Consider the following 17,335-nt stretch of genomic DNA (forward strand, 5'->3'; position numbering starts at 1 on the left):
GTTTCTTTGCAGGAGGGTGACTGGGGCTGATGGGAGTCAGCGTGGCTCTCCCTCTTCAAGGCCTCCACGCTGCCTCTCCTCCTGCGCAGAGTGAGCTGGGAGGAAGTGACCGGCCGTCACTTCCTCCGAGCAGCACTTGCGTTGCGGCTGCATTTATTTTTTCTTCAAGGGGCCCTGTCGCGCTATTACACGGTCACAGTGCTGACAGTGCCCCTGAAGATATAGGGCCCATCGGGTGGCACTAAGTGCATGGGCCACCCAATGGACCCCATTAGCGTGCGGGCCCCGGTACAACTGCACCGGCGGCAGTTCCGTCGCTACACGTGTGGCTTAGGCAATTTCAAGAATTTACACTGAACCTTCACGGTTCAGAGTCCAAGTCACATATTGCTTCTCATTATACTCTATGGGCATTCCATTGTATCATTTACCTGTCATTCCATAGAAAAGAGCTATAATCCCAATTACTTTTCATTTTACAATCTACTGATGTACTTGGGGAACACCTGTGGTAAAGATGAATTTGCTACATAACACAGATTTACCTGCAAATGAGTTTATGTGTTGCCTCCCATTATAGTCTATGGGCATTCTCTTTAGTCATTCACCATTGTCATTCTATAGAAAACAATGATAACCCCACTTAATTTCAATTTCAAAAATTGCCACTGAACTCGCAGAGTATGCCAGCAAAAGATTTACTTGATATTTTTCACGGTTCAGATTCCAAGTCACATATTGCTTCCCATTATACTCTATGGGCATTCCATTGTATCATTTACCTGTCATTCCATAGAAAAGAGCTATAATCCCAGTTACTTTTCATTTTACAATCTACTGCTGTACTTGGGGAACACCTGTGCTAAAGATGAATTTGCTACATTACACAGATTTACCTGCAAATGAGTTTGTGTTGCCTCCCATTATAGTCTATGGGCATTCTCTTTAGTCATTCACCATTGTCATTCCATAGAAAACTATGATAATCCCACTTAATCTCAATTTCAAACATTGCCACTGAACTCGCAGAGTATGCCTGCAAAAGATTTACTTGATATGTTTCACGGTTCAGATTCCAAGTCACATATTGCTTCCCATTATACTCTATGGGCATTCCATTGCATCATTTACCTGTCATTCCATAGAAAAGAGCTATAATCCCAGTTACTTTTAATTTTACAATCTACTGCTGTACTTGGGGAACACCTGTGCTAAAGATGAATTTGCTACATTACACAGATTTACCTGCAAATGAGTTTATGTGTTGCCTCCCATTATAGTCTATGGGCATTCTCTTTAGTCATTCACCATTGTCATTCCATAGAAAACAATGATAATCCCACTTAATCTCAATTTCAAAAATTGACACTGAATCTGGAGAGTATTGTGGCAAAAGATTTATTTCATATGTGTAATAGTTTTGTCTCTAATTGAAATCTTTTGTTTCCATTATTCTCTATGGGCATTCCTTTTATGTCCATTATTCTCTATGGGCATTCCACTGCCTTGTTAAAGTCTATGGGCATTCCAATCTGTCATTCCTTTTAGTATGTCCCTCTTTAGTGGCACCGCGGCAAGAAGCGCGTGGGAGGAAGCTTCCCTTGCAAAATCTGATCCACCTACCCACTGCCAGCCATAGGCTGCTGCTCACAGCGACCACAACCCGCAGCAGCCAGCAGGGATATGGGGGCCATGCTACAAAGGCCCACGCATTCCAAAACCGCTCCCACGGACACCCTGCACCCACGCAACCCAAAACTGCTCCCACGGAAACCCTGCACTCCACCACCCACACTCACCAACCTGAGCATACTGAGCTGAAGACCTCCATGGACACTCGGATAGAACATCCACCGCAGCCTGAAAATGGCCAAGACTGCCTATGGGGACTGGATCGACGGCACTTGAACCCCCCTTCCCCCCACAATGGAAGCATATTCCAGATTCTGGCATTGTCCCAGCAAGTCTAATGACTGCAAAAATGTTCTTGTTCAGCTTTTCTTTTGTTTAGGATTATAGGCTGCTTTTCTGCTATTCTTTTCCTTGTTTGATTTTATTAATAGAAAAAAACACTTTTATTACAAATTAAAAAAGTTAAAGGGACACTATAGTCATCCAGACCACTTATTCTCAATGAAGTGGTAGGGGTGCAGTGGTCCTGTCCTTTCAACCCTGCAATGTAAAGCATTTTTTTTTTTTAGACATTGCACAGTTTACAATGCATGGTTCAAAGAACATTTTTGTGTTAGAAATACAAAGATGTATTCCAAATCCTAAAACTAACATTTTCCCTTGCCCCCTCGGTCCCTTTCCAGTGTTGCAAAGGGTTAAATAATCCTTTATTCACTTACCCGATTTCAGCGCTGAGCTAGGTCATGGTCTGCCTCCTAAGATGTCACCTGATGTGACCTAATGCACATGTGCAGCGATGCTTTCCTATGGGGTTTTCTCTGAAGATGATCATGCATTGCGTGAGGATGTCCAACATTGTTTCATGGAGTCGAAGATCTGGAAGCGCCTCTAGTGACTGTCTGGTAGACAGCCACTAGAGGCAGTCTTAGTAATGCAATGTATACATTACAGTTATTCTAAAACTCAATGTTTTACATTGCAGGACTAAGGGGGCCAGGGACACTGCACCTAGACCACTTCAATGAGAGGAAGGGGACTGGGTGCCTATAGTGTTCCTTAAAATCCTCTAGTATGATAGCCACTAGAGGCACTTCAGCGGCACTGACTGATCTTTTCCTACGGTAAAGCTGGAATGCACACGTGGCACAAGTCGAGCATGCCTGTTAGGTACCTACACTATGAGGAGCATAGGATTGGACCATCACGGCTCTGTGACTTCACATGAGGCAGAGAGATCAGCAGCCTCAGCGTTCGTAAAACATTTATTTTTTTTATTTTTACTTTAATTGCGGGGAAGGGGGCAGACTTATATAGATCTAGGAACAGGGACACTATAACATTAGGAATTTCTAACACTATAGTGTTCCTTTCATTTCCCCTCCCTCTTGCTTACCTTTGAATGCTGATTCATAGTGGTCACTTCTGGTTTGTGAGGAGAAATCACTGAGAAGGTGGAATTTGCAACTTGGGTGCAGAGCAAGTGTTCATTGGAACCCCAATATCATGGTGTGCTGAGCTGGACAGGGAGTTCTTTGATCCCACTTCTAGCTTGTGGAACATTAAAGGATCACTATAGGGTCAGGAATACAAAAGTATTCCTGACCCTATAGTGTTAACACCACCATCTAGCCCCCCTGGGCCCCTCATGCCTCCATAAATATAGCAAAATCTTACTGTATTCAATCCTGAAGTTGTAACTCTGCATGCTGTTAGACTCAGAAAAACAAGCAACCTGCTAACATCAGCAGAAGTGGCAGCCTGATCCAATCACAATGCTTCCCCATAGGATTGGCTGAGACTGACAAAGAGGCAGATCATGGGCAGAGCCAGCATGATTTAAACACAGCCCAGGCCAATCAACATCTCCTCATAGAGATGAATTGAATCAATGACTCTCTATGAGGAAAGTTCAGTGTCTGCATGCAGAGGGAGGAAACACTGAATATAAAATACAAGATACACCTAGAAAAAATAAAAGCAGAGAACATTCATAGTGAAACACCATTAAGTAGAGTGGTCCCTGCTATGTGCTATGTTGCACTCACAGGATAAAGGTGTGATTCAAGCCCATCAAGGTATCTTTGTAGGTCTTGTAAAGAAGTTCCTTATTTCTCAAGCGTACATGCAAAAGAAGAACTGAACATAGTATAGGACTGTTAATGTAATAAAAAATACAATTTATTTGAAACACTTACAAGAAGTGAAAAGTAAAAATGCCCATCAGATATCTGTATCCCTCTTTTTTTAAGATGGTAAATGGAAGCAGCAGGTAACAGGAATCACAGGCAGTAATACCGACAGCTCTACGCGTTTCGTCTATACAATAGACTTCCTCAGGAGAAATTAAATAAAAACAAATATTACAATCAAGTCAGATAAATGACAGTGAAAAGTCCCATATGTTCAGTCTTCTTTTAAATGTCCCTCTCGTCGTATTCGGCTTTTCATCAGCCAATCCAAGCGCTTGGTGTCACCTGTTCTGTGTAATCTGAAATCTATGTCCATATAAGGACTTCCGCCTGACGTCTGTGGAACGCATATCTCTATCTAATAATTCTCTTTTATAACCCTTCTCAATAAATTTTTTAGTTAAAATGTCGGCTTGTTCCAGGTAAATCTCCTTATTAGAACAGGTTCGTCGAAGTTGGGTATACTGACTTCTAGGTACTCCCGACAACCAAAATAGCGCCCAAAATAGATCTGACCAACCGGTTTGCTCCCCTCAGAGATCAGAATACTCCGACCAAAAAGAGGAGACTGAGTGCAGAGAGAGAGAATCTTTATTAAAAGCACACAAAGAGGAAAAGTCTATGGGGATATTTAATATTTCTAATGCATCCCTTACGAAAGAAGAATGTTTAATTTTAAAGAAAGGCATGAAATATAAAAGGCATGTCCCCCCCAATTCTTTTCAGGTCTACATTGATATGCTAAAATTCACTAGAAAGCTAAGTCTAAAAAGATTTTTTATCAAGAAATCACTAAACGAACCTCCCAAATTAGACCTTAATCCAATATCCAATCAGGATAACCCCAAGCAATTTAGACCTCGCTCTACCTTTTGTCCGTATGAAAAGGGAGGACAAATTGAAACATTCCATAAGATGGTCATGGCAGACATTGATAAATTAACTAATAAGAAAGAATTTAGCAATAATTTGTCTAGACTAGAAATGCAGACCCTTAACTTATTAAAAAAGAGGGACGACATTATTATTAAAAACGCAGATAAAGGGAATTCTATCTCCAAGAATCATATAGGTTAGTAGGAGACACCGACACATATGTCCGACTTTTAAATAACCCTAATGAGAACTTTAAACATGAACTGAAGATCCTTTTAGAGAAAGCAGTACAAGATGAGGTCATAAATGTTGGAACTTGGGGGGGCGGGCCGGGCCGCTGAGCTGGTCGGTCGCAGGCAAGCAGAGCTCCTGCAACACCACACAAATAAACGATTAAAACTATGCCTTTACACCGAAAAGCTGACCGACGGCTACAAAGCCTAAAGCAGAGGGACCGCTGGACCGTGGAGAGGCTGGCTCACCGAGCTACAGTCCCCTGGCGGAGAAATCCTCGTGGACTTGCCTGAGGCCTACTCCGGTGGTGAGTGGGGCGGACGGCCGCTGCCCCACTGGCCTGCCACACAGCACCCAACCTGGAGCACGATGCTGGGCGGACTCGGCCCCGTTCCCCCCCTATGGACCGGGGGGTGATCCCGGTCCTCACCCTAAGGCCTTGATCGGGATGCCGCGGCCGAAGCTGGGAGGTCTGACCGCTAGGCCCAAGATGGCGGGCGCCATGTGCGCAAGCGACGAAGTACGGACTAACACCTAACACTGGCGCCCAAGGCTGACAAGGCGGCACCAGCTTTCAGAAACGGCTAAGCCGAGGAGCGAGACCACTTACCCCCGCAGCCACTTCAATCAACGACGGCAACGGCGACTACCGCCGCCTGAACAGACAGATCGTGTCACCGACACGAAGACAAGCCAACCTCTCACCCCACACCAAGCCTGCGACAGACTCACTCAGGAACCGAAAACTTCATCCTGAGCTCCCCTCCACGGCAGACGGCGACAATCTAACTATCGGGAGAGACGAACACACTACCGCACAGCTGCAGTCCTATGGGAACCAGCGAACACTCCACAATGCAGCATGGGGGGACTGTGTCCTGATACCTGCCCTGATGGACACTCACTTCACAGCATACAACTAAGGCAGAGCAGATTCCTAAAGATAGTGGGACTCTCGCTGAGTGTGGGGTCTCTGGACCGCCAGGAAGACGGCCACCTGCAGAGGCAGCAATGGTGGTCCCGGTCGGCTGGGGTGATACAAGCATTGAAGCGACTTACCTATTCATGATTATTATTTACTCACAAAGCTTTAGTTGTCTTGCACGATGTATATACTGTCCTAGCATGTATCAGTGCATTTAAAGCTAAGTCACTGTTCCTATATTACAATTACGCTAACATAACTAACCTGTCAAGCACCTATCATTTTATTTCACCTACCGGTACTTTGACACTCACGACATGTAACTTGTGCCCTAGTCTATGTTCCCCGTTGGTAACCTAAATCATTGTTAAAATGGAAGAGGAATGGTTAATTCTTATTAAGCACGACTGAACCTAATTAAGCAATTAGAACCTGTAACTTTTGCAAGCGGCTAAAAGCCTACTGAGTTAGCGTGTTTCTACTCTTTAAGTTAAATCCATATAACAGGGAAATATTGAACCTGCACATTTATCTTATGCGAAGCTTACGCACTTAATCCCATACAACTAGTCTATGTTAAGCGACTGAAACTGCATATTGACCAAACCTGATTACAAGAGCAACGTTAAACCATAATATATAAAAAAACAAAAAAAGTGGTACAAGTACTATGGAAATGTTAGATACCATTGTTATTGAACCCTTTACTGGATACTAAATGCGCATTTCCCTCTTTCTATTCTGTATCCCATCTAATATGCCTCAATAAAATACAGATTGACAAAATGTTGGAACTTATCGTTTCCTTTATCAAGAGAGCCTGAGGATTCCAACATTTAATTTTTTACCAAAAGTACATAAGTGTCAAGTTAATCCGCCCGGTAGACCTATCATAAGTGGTATTAATTCACTCACTTCTAATTTATCTCAATTCATTGATCATTTTTTACAACCATATGCTCAATCATCTTTAACTTATCTAAAAGATACCAAACATCTTCTCCAGGAATTGGATTATATTGAGTTGCAGGAAGGATATATGTGGGCATCCTTGGATGTGGGATCCCTGTATATAGTTTTTGATCATCAACTGACTATGCAACAATGTGCAATGTCAATCAGCAGTGGCCAAGGCCAGTAAGGTATTGTCATGCATGAAAAAGGGCATTCATTCTCGGGACGAGAATATCATTTTGCCTCTCTATAAATCACTGGTAAGACCACATATTGAATATGCTGTGCAATTTTGGGCACCTGTTCTAAAGAAGGATATCATGGCACTAGAAAAAGTGCAGAGGCGGGCTACAAAATTAATAAAAGGAATGGAACATATCAGCTATGAAGAAAGGTTAACAAATTTAAACCTATTTAGTTTAGAAAAACGTCACCTGAGAGGGGATATGATAACATTATACAAATATATTCGGGGCCAATACAAACCATTGTGTGGAAATCTATTCACAAACCGGACTTTACATAGGACACGAGGCCATGCGTTTAGACTGGAAGAAAGAAGATTTCGTCTAAGGCAAAGGAAAGGTTTTTTTACTGTAAGAACAATCAGGATGTGGAATTCTCTGCCTGAAGAAGTGGTTTTATCAGAGTCCATACAGATGTTCAAACAGCTACTAGATGCATACTTGCAAAGACAGAATATTCAAGGATATAATCTTTCAATGTAGGGTAATAACTGCTTGATTCAAGGATAAATCTGACTGCCATTCTGGGGTCAAGAAGGAATTTTTTGTCCTAGCTTGTTGCAAAATTGTGCTTCAAACTGGGTTTTTTTTTTTTTTTTTCTTTTGGATCAACAGCAAAAAACAGGTGTGAGGAAGGCTGAACTTGATGGACGCAAGTCTCTTTTCAGCTATCTAACTATGTAACTATGTAACTATGTAACTATGTAACTCGGCTTATCAGCCGTTAAGAATAACTTGGATAGGGATACCACACTCAATCAGGGATTTGTCCAGTTTTTGCTTGAGGCGATCCAATTCATACTAACCCACAATTTCCACGATGAATACTTCCTGCAGATCAAGGGCACTACCATGGGCACCAGGTTTGCCCAGAGTTACGCTAACATCTTTATGGATTTTTGGGAACGCCACTTTATTTGGAACCATAATCCATATGGGGCAGATCTGGTGCTCTGGCGTCGTTATATTGATGACATCCTTGTTATTTGGAAGGGGTCTGAAGAACATCTGTTAGACTTCTTCAGGTATCTTAATGATAACATCTTTTCTCTTGTTTTTCCCCCCACATATAGCCCTATTTTCATAGATTTTTTGGATCTAACTATTTCAGCACAAGGGTGTTACATTCACACCAAGAAGTATTTCAAACCCACTGACACTAATAGCTATATCGAATCCACCAGTGGACACCAGCCTAGATGTCGGGAGTACCTAGAAGTCAGTATACCCGACTCCGACAAAACTGTTCTAATAAGGAGATTTACCTGGACCAAGCCGGCATTTTAACTAAAAAATGTATTGAGAAGGGTTATAAAAGAGAATTATTAGATACAGAGATAGAGAGAATTAAAAATATTAAAATAGGTTTAATTTTATCAACCAAAAGATCTCCTATCAAAAATCCCAGTAAATCTTTTGAGTTTTCATTTCATACCAAATATAATTCTAAAGCCTTTGCCATTAACAAAATCTTCAGAAAATATTGGAACATCTTGAGACACGATGAATTTATAGGCCCTCAATTACCAATACATCCCCAAATCGTGTATAGGAAAGGGAAGAATTTCTCTTCATATTCAGCACCCAGTCATTTTTTAAGTAAGAATAAGACTAAATCTGAAGGCAGTAGAGGATTCTATACCTGCGGAACATGTAAAGAGTGTAGAGGACTACCGTCCTATACACGCTCTTTTTCAAGTTTTATCACCAAAGAAACTTTTCAAATTCAAAGACGGGTCACCTGTTCTTCCTCACATGTTGTATACCTCCTCAAATGTGGGTGTGGTGTACAGTATGTGGGGAGAACAGGGAGAAAGGCTAAAATTCGCTTTTTACAGCATAAAAACAACATTAGACGGAATTTTAAGAATCACTCTATTCCAGTTCATTGTAATAAGTGCCCCCAATTTCAAATTCACAACTTTTCTTGGGTGATTATAGAACAAGTATCCCTTGATGCAAGGGGAGGAGACATTATTATGAGATTGAGACAAAGAGAAGGATTCTGGATCCACAAATTAAAAACTCTTCAACCTTATGGGTTGAATGTAGATTTTGATTTAATTTGTTTTCTTTAACTTTAACTTTTCTTTAATTTATCTTTATTTATTTTTATTTTTATTATTTTTATTTTTATTATTATTTTTATTTTTCTTCTTTTTATTTCTTTTTATTTCTTTTTCATTATTATTTATTCTTATTTTTTCACACTGTTTATTTTTATTTTTATTTGATTTTTCTCATTAGAAGTATTTTATTTATTTATGTGTGTATTCCAGGATCGTTCTCTTTTATGATTATGACTATGCGTGTAACAACAACTATTGGTATCTTGCAACTCTTTTTTACTTTATGATGTTGGTGGAGTTACATATACACTAATATGTTTTATGAATTGACTTTTCTAATATTTGTGATTCTGTTCTATATATGAAATTATATTATTGTATAAGTTATTATATATATTTTTTTTGTTTTTTGCAGTGCACTTAAAGTTTACAAGCAGGTCTGAGGTGCCCCGAGAGCAGTCCTCGGGCGTTTTCCACGCTGAACATGTGGGACAAATAAAATACAGGCACAATTTTATATTATTGGTATGCTTAGTTAAACGGGTCATTCTTTAAGCAATGCTGTCTAGTCTAGTATCTATCGATCAAGACAGAGGCTGTGTACATTACGTTTCGTGGCTTGTAGTCTTAGCCAACTATGGGTAAGGTTGCGTTATCGCGGTTATGCTTTACGTAGCAAAAACATTTACAAGGAAGTACCTATTATGATAATTAGTACATATAATCTCAGATGCAGTGTGAGTGAGGAGAGCAACTAATAACACACTAACAAACATAGATAAACTATAAGTGAATGCGGAAAGTCCACTGTACCACCTAACAAGGATCCCCAACAGGATTTCAAGTACTGGTCTGCGGTCTGTCCATTACTCGCCCCCTATGTTGTGCATGGTTCTCTGCTGAACGTCCATAGCTATAGGGGTCTTTCATGTTTGCATGTAGCAATCAGCCGACTCCCATCGTGGGAACCTTTATTTCCTGTAGTGCCGTTATGCAATGCTCCTGGTTTCTGCTCGGAGACAGTCCCTGAAGGTGGGTGGACTTTTTAGGGAAGTGTATGGCGGCAATCTTGCTCCTGTTTTGCTGTGGGCCCTGTGACATGTTGGTATGTTCCAGGTGACCGCAGGAGGCCGTTTTCTTTTCAGGCTGGCGCCTCTCGCCGGACTTCTGCTGTGTTAGAGGGGTTTCTTGGCGTCGTGAGAGCGGGAAGTCTCCTCTGCCCCGGGCTTGAAGTGGAGCCTGTGCCTTCTTGCCACGAGCCTGGGTGCTGGTGTGGCCCAGGGTCGTCCCTTTCGGGATAGTGCGGTAAGCTTTGCTGGCCTGAGTGATTAGTTGTCTCACTGTTCTCCGCCTGTGTGGCTGACACTTATGGGGTGCATCCCTTGTTGCTCCCAGCCCGGGAGGGCCCGTATCGTGGGGGTTCGTAGTGTGGGTTTTCTTTGCACCCTCAGGTGGGGTCTCGGTTCTCCTCACGCTGTTACCCCTTTCCCGTGCGGGCGGCGAGGGGCGAATTGGCGCTGGTTGTAATTGCTGCAACCATTTGGCCCAGAAACGGTCAACGAGTTCATCTATTGGGTCTTTAGCACGTTCGTTGGCGTTTGGGGTGTATTGGGGCTCTCGTCTGTCTCGTGTAGCTGAGTCATTCAGCACCGCCATCTTGGCGGCCCCCGCCACCACGTTGCTTGGGAGGACTGCGGTAGCTGTCGATTGGTGTGGCGTGCGGGGTTCCCCACTGGTCCAAAGGGGGGGGAGAGCGTTTTCTTGTAGCTTGTGGGTCGCTGAGTCGGGCGGGAAGGCGGCCGTCCTTCCCCCTCACCGTCTCTGGTAGGCCCAAGTCGGCCATTGCGGTTCCCAGACAGGCTGTGTATCGAGTGTGGTATCACTGGGTGCACAGAAGCTTCTTCCTTCTCATGGGCTTTGTTGCGGATTTGTCGCCTCTCTGTGCCCCAAGTGAGTGGCCTAATTGGGCCCTTATCGCTGGAGCTCATGTTGAGTGCGTCCTGTCGGTTCGTTTGCTCAGCTCCGCCCCCTGTATAAGTTATTATATTAATTTTAAGTGTGTGTTTTTCAACTCCTTTTTTCTTTGCCCGGTTTCCCTGCCGTGCGTTGATCGGGTGGAACGCGTGTGCGTTCCAGCCGCCGAGCAATGACGCAATGAGAATGAGACCAGTCTTCCGGTTTGGTGGAACGCATATGCGTTCCACAGACGTCAGGCGGAAGTCCTTATATGGACATGGATTTCAGATTACACAGAACAGGTGACAAGAAGCGCTTGGATTGGCTGGTGAAAAGCCGAATACGACGAGAGGGACATTTAAAAAAAGACTGAACATATGGGACTTTTCACTGTCATTTATCTGACTTGATTGTAATATTTGTTTTTATTTAATTTCTCCTGAGGAAGTCTATTGTACAGACGAAACGCGTAGAGCTGTCTGTATTACTGCCTGTGATTCCTGTTACCTGCTGCTTCCATTTACCATCTTGAAAGAGGGATACAGATATCTGATGGGCATTTTTACTTTTCACTTCTTGTAAGTGTTTCAAATAAATTGTATTTTTTATTACATTAACAGTCCTATACTATGTTCAGTTCTTCTTTTGCATGTACGCTTGAGAAATAAGGAACTTCTTTACAAGACCTACAAAGATACCTTGATGGGCTTGAATCACACCTTTATCCTGTGAGTGCAACATTTATAGCAGGGACCACTCTACTTAATGGTGTTTCACTATGAATGTTCTCTGCTTTTATTTTTTCTAGGTATCTTGTATTTTGTATTTATTTGTGAGGATTTGAGGAATCCTTTGTTACATCCTAGAATATAAGGGAAGTTACCAACCTTTATTTTTATTATATATTGCTGCACTTGGGTGGTCTATTGAGACACATATATATAAGGAAACATTGAATGTTTGGATGCATTTTAGGCAGCCATGACTCAGGAAGGATCTCTAACAGCCATCTAAGGAGTGGCCAGTGAAGTTATCACTAGCCTGTAAACACTGCATTTTCTCTGAAAAGACAGTGTTTACAGCAAAAAGCCTGAAGGTAACGATTCTACTCACCAGAACAAATTCAATAAGCTGTAGTTGTTCTGGTGACTATAGTGTCCCTTTAATTAGAATGCTCACTTTGGGCCAGCACTCTAGTGTTGACCCGGCTGGGGAAATCCTTGATCTCCCAGTCAGCCTCTGCCCATGGCCAACATAACCCAATGGCATATGTCCAGTCAAGGCCTACTATCTGTCTATATTTAGGTGTTCAAGACATAAACAGGACAATCCCTAACTAACGCCAATATGATCATATAATGCTGATACAATGCTGATACAATAAAAGCAAAATAGTTTTATGGTTAAAAAATACAACACTCTTAACACAATCTGCAGACATTCTTCGTCCTATGGTGTTTATTTTTGTCTTGAAAATAGAAAACAACCCAAGGCACACCAGAGTTTGCCCATAAAAAAAAAAAATTTATTCATGCAATACAATACTGGATTAAACAGACCTGACAGAAGAGATAGTGCATGTGGCGGAACCAACCTCGCCACTGGCCACTGGAGGAGCCTGGTTGCTCGCCTGCTCCCTTTAGACTATGGCCCCATGTTTAACACTGTTCTTTTTCCCTGCAGAAAGGCTGGTTTGCGCCTTTCTGTGGACTGTTAAAGTCACGAACACCGCTGAGCCTCTGATCTCCCTTCTCCTACCTGCAGTCAATTATCCGAACACCGGTCCATTCGGTACTTTACTGTTTTAACCATGCTACCCCAGATAGCCAGGGCCGGACTGGGAATTAAAAGCAGCCCTGGAAAAAAAATATTTACCAGCCCCATAATGCGTCGCGCCAGCATAGTGTGCAGATACAGTGTTAGAACAGATAACTTAAAATTAAAAAGTACTCTAACGTAGAAAGTGCACTCATAGGCAGATTTTTTTTAAGCAGATGTGAATCCCTGGTGGTCGCAGTGGTGAGAGTGAACAGCACAGCATCATACTGATACAGCATAATGTGCTGGAGATTGTGGGAACCGCGAGGGAGCATGGTAGAAAGGGGGGAGGAAGAGTGTGCCACCGGACCGGCCACCCGGTGGCACCTATATGCGCAGCCCTCAGGTGCCGCGGCTCACCGGGAAATTTCCCGGTATCCCGGTGGGCCAGTCCGGCCCTGCAGATAGCTATGCCATGGAGCCCAGCCGTATACTGAAAGACTTTGGCTCCATGGCAATTTAACTGTATGTATGTGATCTGAGCACCATCCGGTAATAATGTGCGATCAGATCTCAGCTATCTGGGGATAGGTAGAATGTGTATGTTCTATGTGATAAATGTAACTGTATGTATTTTTATGTCTTTTATTGTCCTTTTGTCTGCCATGTGGTTAATGGAGTTTTGCCTCTCTCCTTGGAGATAATTGAATTACTTCCCAATTATCTCCAGGACAGAGAAGAGGGATTGTGATGCATTGTGGGATTGTAAGCTTGTGATTGGTCAATGTCCAATATGTTTCCAAGTTTTCCACCTGGTCCCCTAGGGGAGTGTCCACCAGGTGGGAGACCTGCATAAAAGCCGGGCAGGTAGCCCCAGTAAATCAGTTCTGCTTGATCGTCAAACAAAGTGTTGTCTTGTTCTTGGGGGGAATTGGATTGTATGCTGTTACAGTGCGACTGCCGGGAGTGTAAGCTGTTCGTATGGTTTTTCCTGTCCGGCTGTTTAACAGCATTCGTGTGTTTCCTGTTCGGGAGTTTGAGTATTCATGTGTTTGCAATTCGGGAGATTGGTGCTTGCAGCAGCTGTTCATGTATTTAAAAGGGGAATATCGCCTAAACGGATTTTAACCCCTGAAACGGTCCGTTACAGTGCATAAAACAGTGCAATATATGTTAGAACAATAGTCCCCAAACCTACTGAGCAATGATAAAGTGCTTAAAGTAACTACAAACACCCATATAAAAAATGGTATACTAACCAACAGCAGGAAAAATGATAGCCCCGACGTTTCGGCCCTTAAGCCTTCATATGGGCGACCAACTTCCCACTTATATACCCCATAACTACCAAGTGCAGTCAGCTGAGCAAGGTAGGCACCTTCGGTAAATGATCTGATAGACAGACACTTCCAAATTCCACTAGAACATACGTCTGGGTTCTTGTGACGTCATGACACACATGCATCAAATGACTTCATCACGTCAAAGCGTAATGGCGTGTCTCATCACCTAGAGCACTACAGGGGGAAATTGTGGCCAAAATTGTTGAATGGAAAAAGAGTAACCTTATTACCACATTTGCATAACGGCCAGCTGAACCACCAATAATTCCACCACCATAGTATAGTAGTTATTCCATAGATAACCCTATAGACACTGAAATATAAAAGAAAATCCTAAGAAAAGTAAAAAAGAAAGCCAATGATTGTAAATGTTATCAGATAATTTAATTCATAGCCACAATAATGGCATTTAGTAGAAATCCTCAAAAACATATATAACAACCTGAGTTTAACCCAAACTTGAATGCCCTTCCATTATAGTGATAAAGAGGTCTATATTCCATACCACTGGAGGTAACCAACCATACTAAGGGTAAAATGCATAATATGGGTAAAGTGCATAATATAAAACATACATTTGATATATAGAAGACAGTACAGTCTTACATAATTACAGTACATAATACATAAATATCCACAGTACAATATATGGCATCAATCTTAACATAAACTGTATGATTCAAATATTTTCTATTTTGTGATATACAGAGATCCATGGTAATTATAACCAAAGAAATAATGGAAAACAATCAATATAATGTATACACAAGTACATAACCTTAAAGAATTATTTTTACATATGAGGCCCAATATATATCCAAATAATTTATTTTTTTAAAGATAAGTTAAAAATAAAAAAAAGAAGGGGGTGGAGCTGAGCAGCCAGTCGAGTCCCAACTCCTGATCAAAATCGACTATTTGGGGGGAAAAACTCAAGAAACTCGACACGTCCCTCTCCAGGTCAGCTCTAAACGTGCAGGGGACACCCGGGTGAACAACCTGATACCAGACACAAGCAGATCGACAACCGGGCACCACAATCCAGCCACTGAGGCTAAAGGCGGGAGGGGATGGCCGCTCTTTCTACTCGCAGCCTCCAGTAGGGACTCTAAAGCACTCTTTCATCTTACCCCCTCCCCCCTGGACCAGTGGGGGATATCCCGGTCTGCGCTAGACGTCTGGAGAAACATGCCTAGCCCCAGCCCTACACATTGAGCAACATACCAGAGAGTCGAGACGCTTCTCCTTCGTGGCACTCTCAAGATGGCGGCCGCTTACCTACCTGAGATACCGAGCCTGCCTCCAGGTCAAAGGCCCCATCCTGGTGCCACCACCGATTCCCTGCACCGCCTGGAACAAATATTCCTGTGCTTCTGGGAGAGACTGCAGAAGCGAGCTCAGGCAGAACAGACGGAACACCAAGAACTCCCAGCAATGGGTGTGCTAGACCGCAAACAGCAGGGAACGAAGGGGCTATCCTCGGGCACAGCACCAACACACTCACCTACTGTCAGCCACAAGGGCTTGGACCCAGAGACATCACCCACACAAGCGGAGGCGTACGCAATGCAAGTGGCTGCTGACCCCCAGGCCGTCCCACATGAGGAGGAAACGTGGACTCTCGCAGACACTGGGTTAGTGACAAACAAATGCTGGACGGACACCCCCACTCGCACCTGTGTCACTGCGGCCTTTAGAGGCCCGCAGATGGGCTCCAGCTGTATACCACCGTAGGGAATCGGATGACAGTAACAGTCACAAGCCTATAATCCAGTGTCCTTGGAACTCTACCTAACTCTACCTAACATAGATACACGGATTCACTCATCCATGACTGCCACACTAAGGGTCCAAATTTTAGTGGTCTAGACGACTGCAAAGAAATTCCCAGCATAGCCTGTATTATTCTATAATATGTTTTCTCCTACATGACATCCACATAGTAGACACGTTGCAACGCACACATGCACATCTATGTGCCTAATACATTAAAATTAAAAGCATACATTAAAATGTTGGGCTACCGATGAAGTGACAAGGCAACCTGATTTCTGATCGCACTCTTATGTTCCCCTATTCTTCTAGTGATATGTCTCGTAGTTTGCCCAACGTAACCTTTGCCACAAGGGCATTTGATCAAATAAATGACAAATTCAGACTGACAGTTGGTATATGCCCCTATATCAATTTTGTAACCAAGGCTGGGGTAGTTGAAGAAATTTGTTTTTATAGCACTATTACATTTCACACACCTCCCACACCTTTACATCCCCTTCAGAGGTGTTAACCACATGTCAGTTTTTACATTACCATTGTTGGCTCTGGCATGTATTAGGTCCTGTCTGAGATTTCTCGAGTTCTTAAATGCCATGATAGGAACCATTCCTCAATTAACACATGCCAGTTTTTTCGAATGATCTGTGTAATACGTATGGATTTAATGGAATAGGTGTGTACAACAGGGATGCGTTTGAGTAGTTTCTCGGTTTCTACCCTGTTCCTTCCTGTTCGTTGTAATGAGTAACCCTTTCCTTAGCTGTCCTTAATACTTCCATGGAATAGCCCATATACCTAAATCTTTCCATCATCCCCTCTGCCCTTTCCTCAAAAATCTGGTCATCAGAGATGATCCTTCTCAGGTGTAACAGTTGTGAATGGGGTAATCCTTTCTTTAGTTTAGGCGGATGGAATGATGAAAAGTGAAGATACACGCTCATGTCTGTAGGTTTGGAAAACACATCAAATTGAAACGCATCTGATATTCTTGTGACATTTACATCCAAAAAATGAACCTGTGTGGGGCTGTACTCAATTGTGAATTTGATGGTGGGGAGTATTTGGTTAATACATCCTCAAAATTCCGCTCCATAGAAAAAAGATGTCATCTATAAAATGTAACCACAATTTAATAAATTGAAACTTAGGATGAGTATAGATGTAATCTTTTTCAAAGCAAGCCATAAATAAGTTGGCATATGATGGGGACACATTGGACCCCATCACCGTGCCTTGTAATTGTTTGTAGAAGCTTTCCTTGTATAGGAAGTAGTTCTTATACAATACCTTTTTCAGAAGAGTAATCGCAAATTCAAGTTGTGCCTCATCGATGGCTAGCTTTAGCAAATGTTGTTTAACAGCCTGCACACCTCCCGCA

The sequence above is a fragment of the Pelobates fuscus genome, chromosome 5, assembly GCF_036172605.1.
Source record: "Pelobates fuscus isolate aPelFus1 chromosome 5, aPelFus1.pri, whole genome shotgun sequence".
NCBI classification, from domain to species: Eukaryota; Metazoa; Chordata; class Amphibia; order Anura; family Pelobatidae; genus Pelobates; species Pelobates fuscus.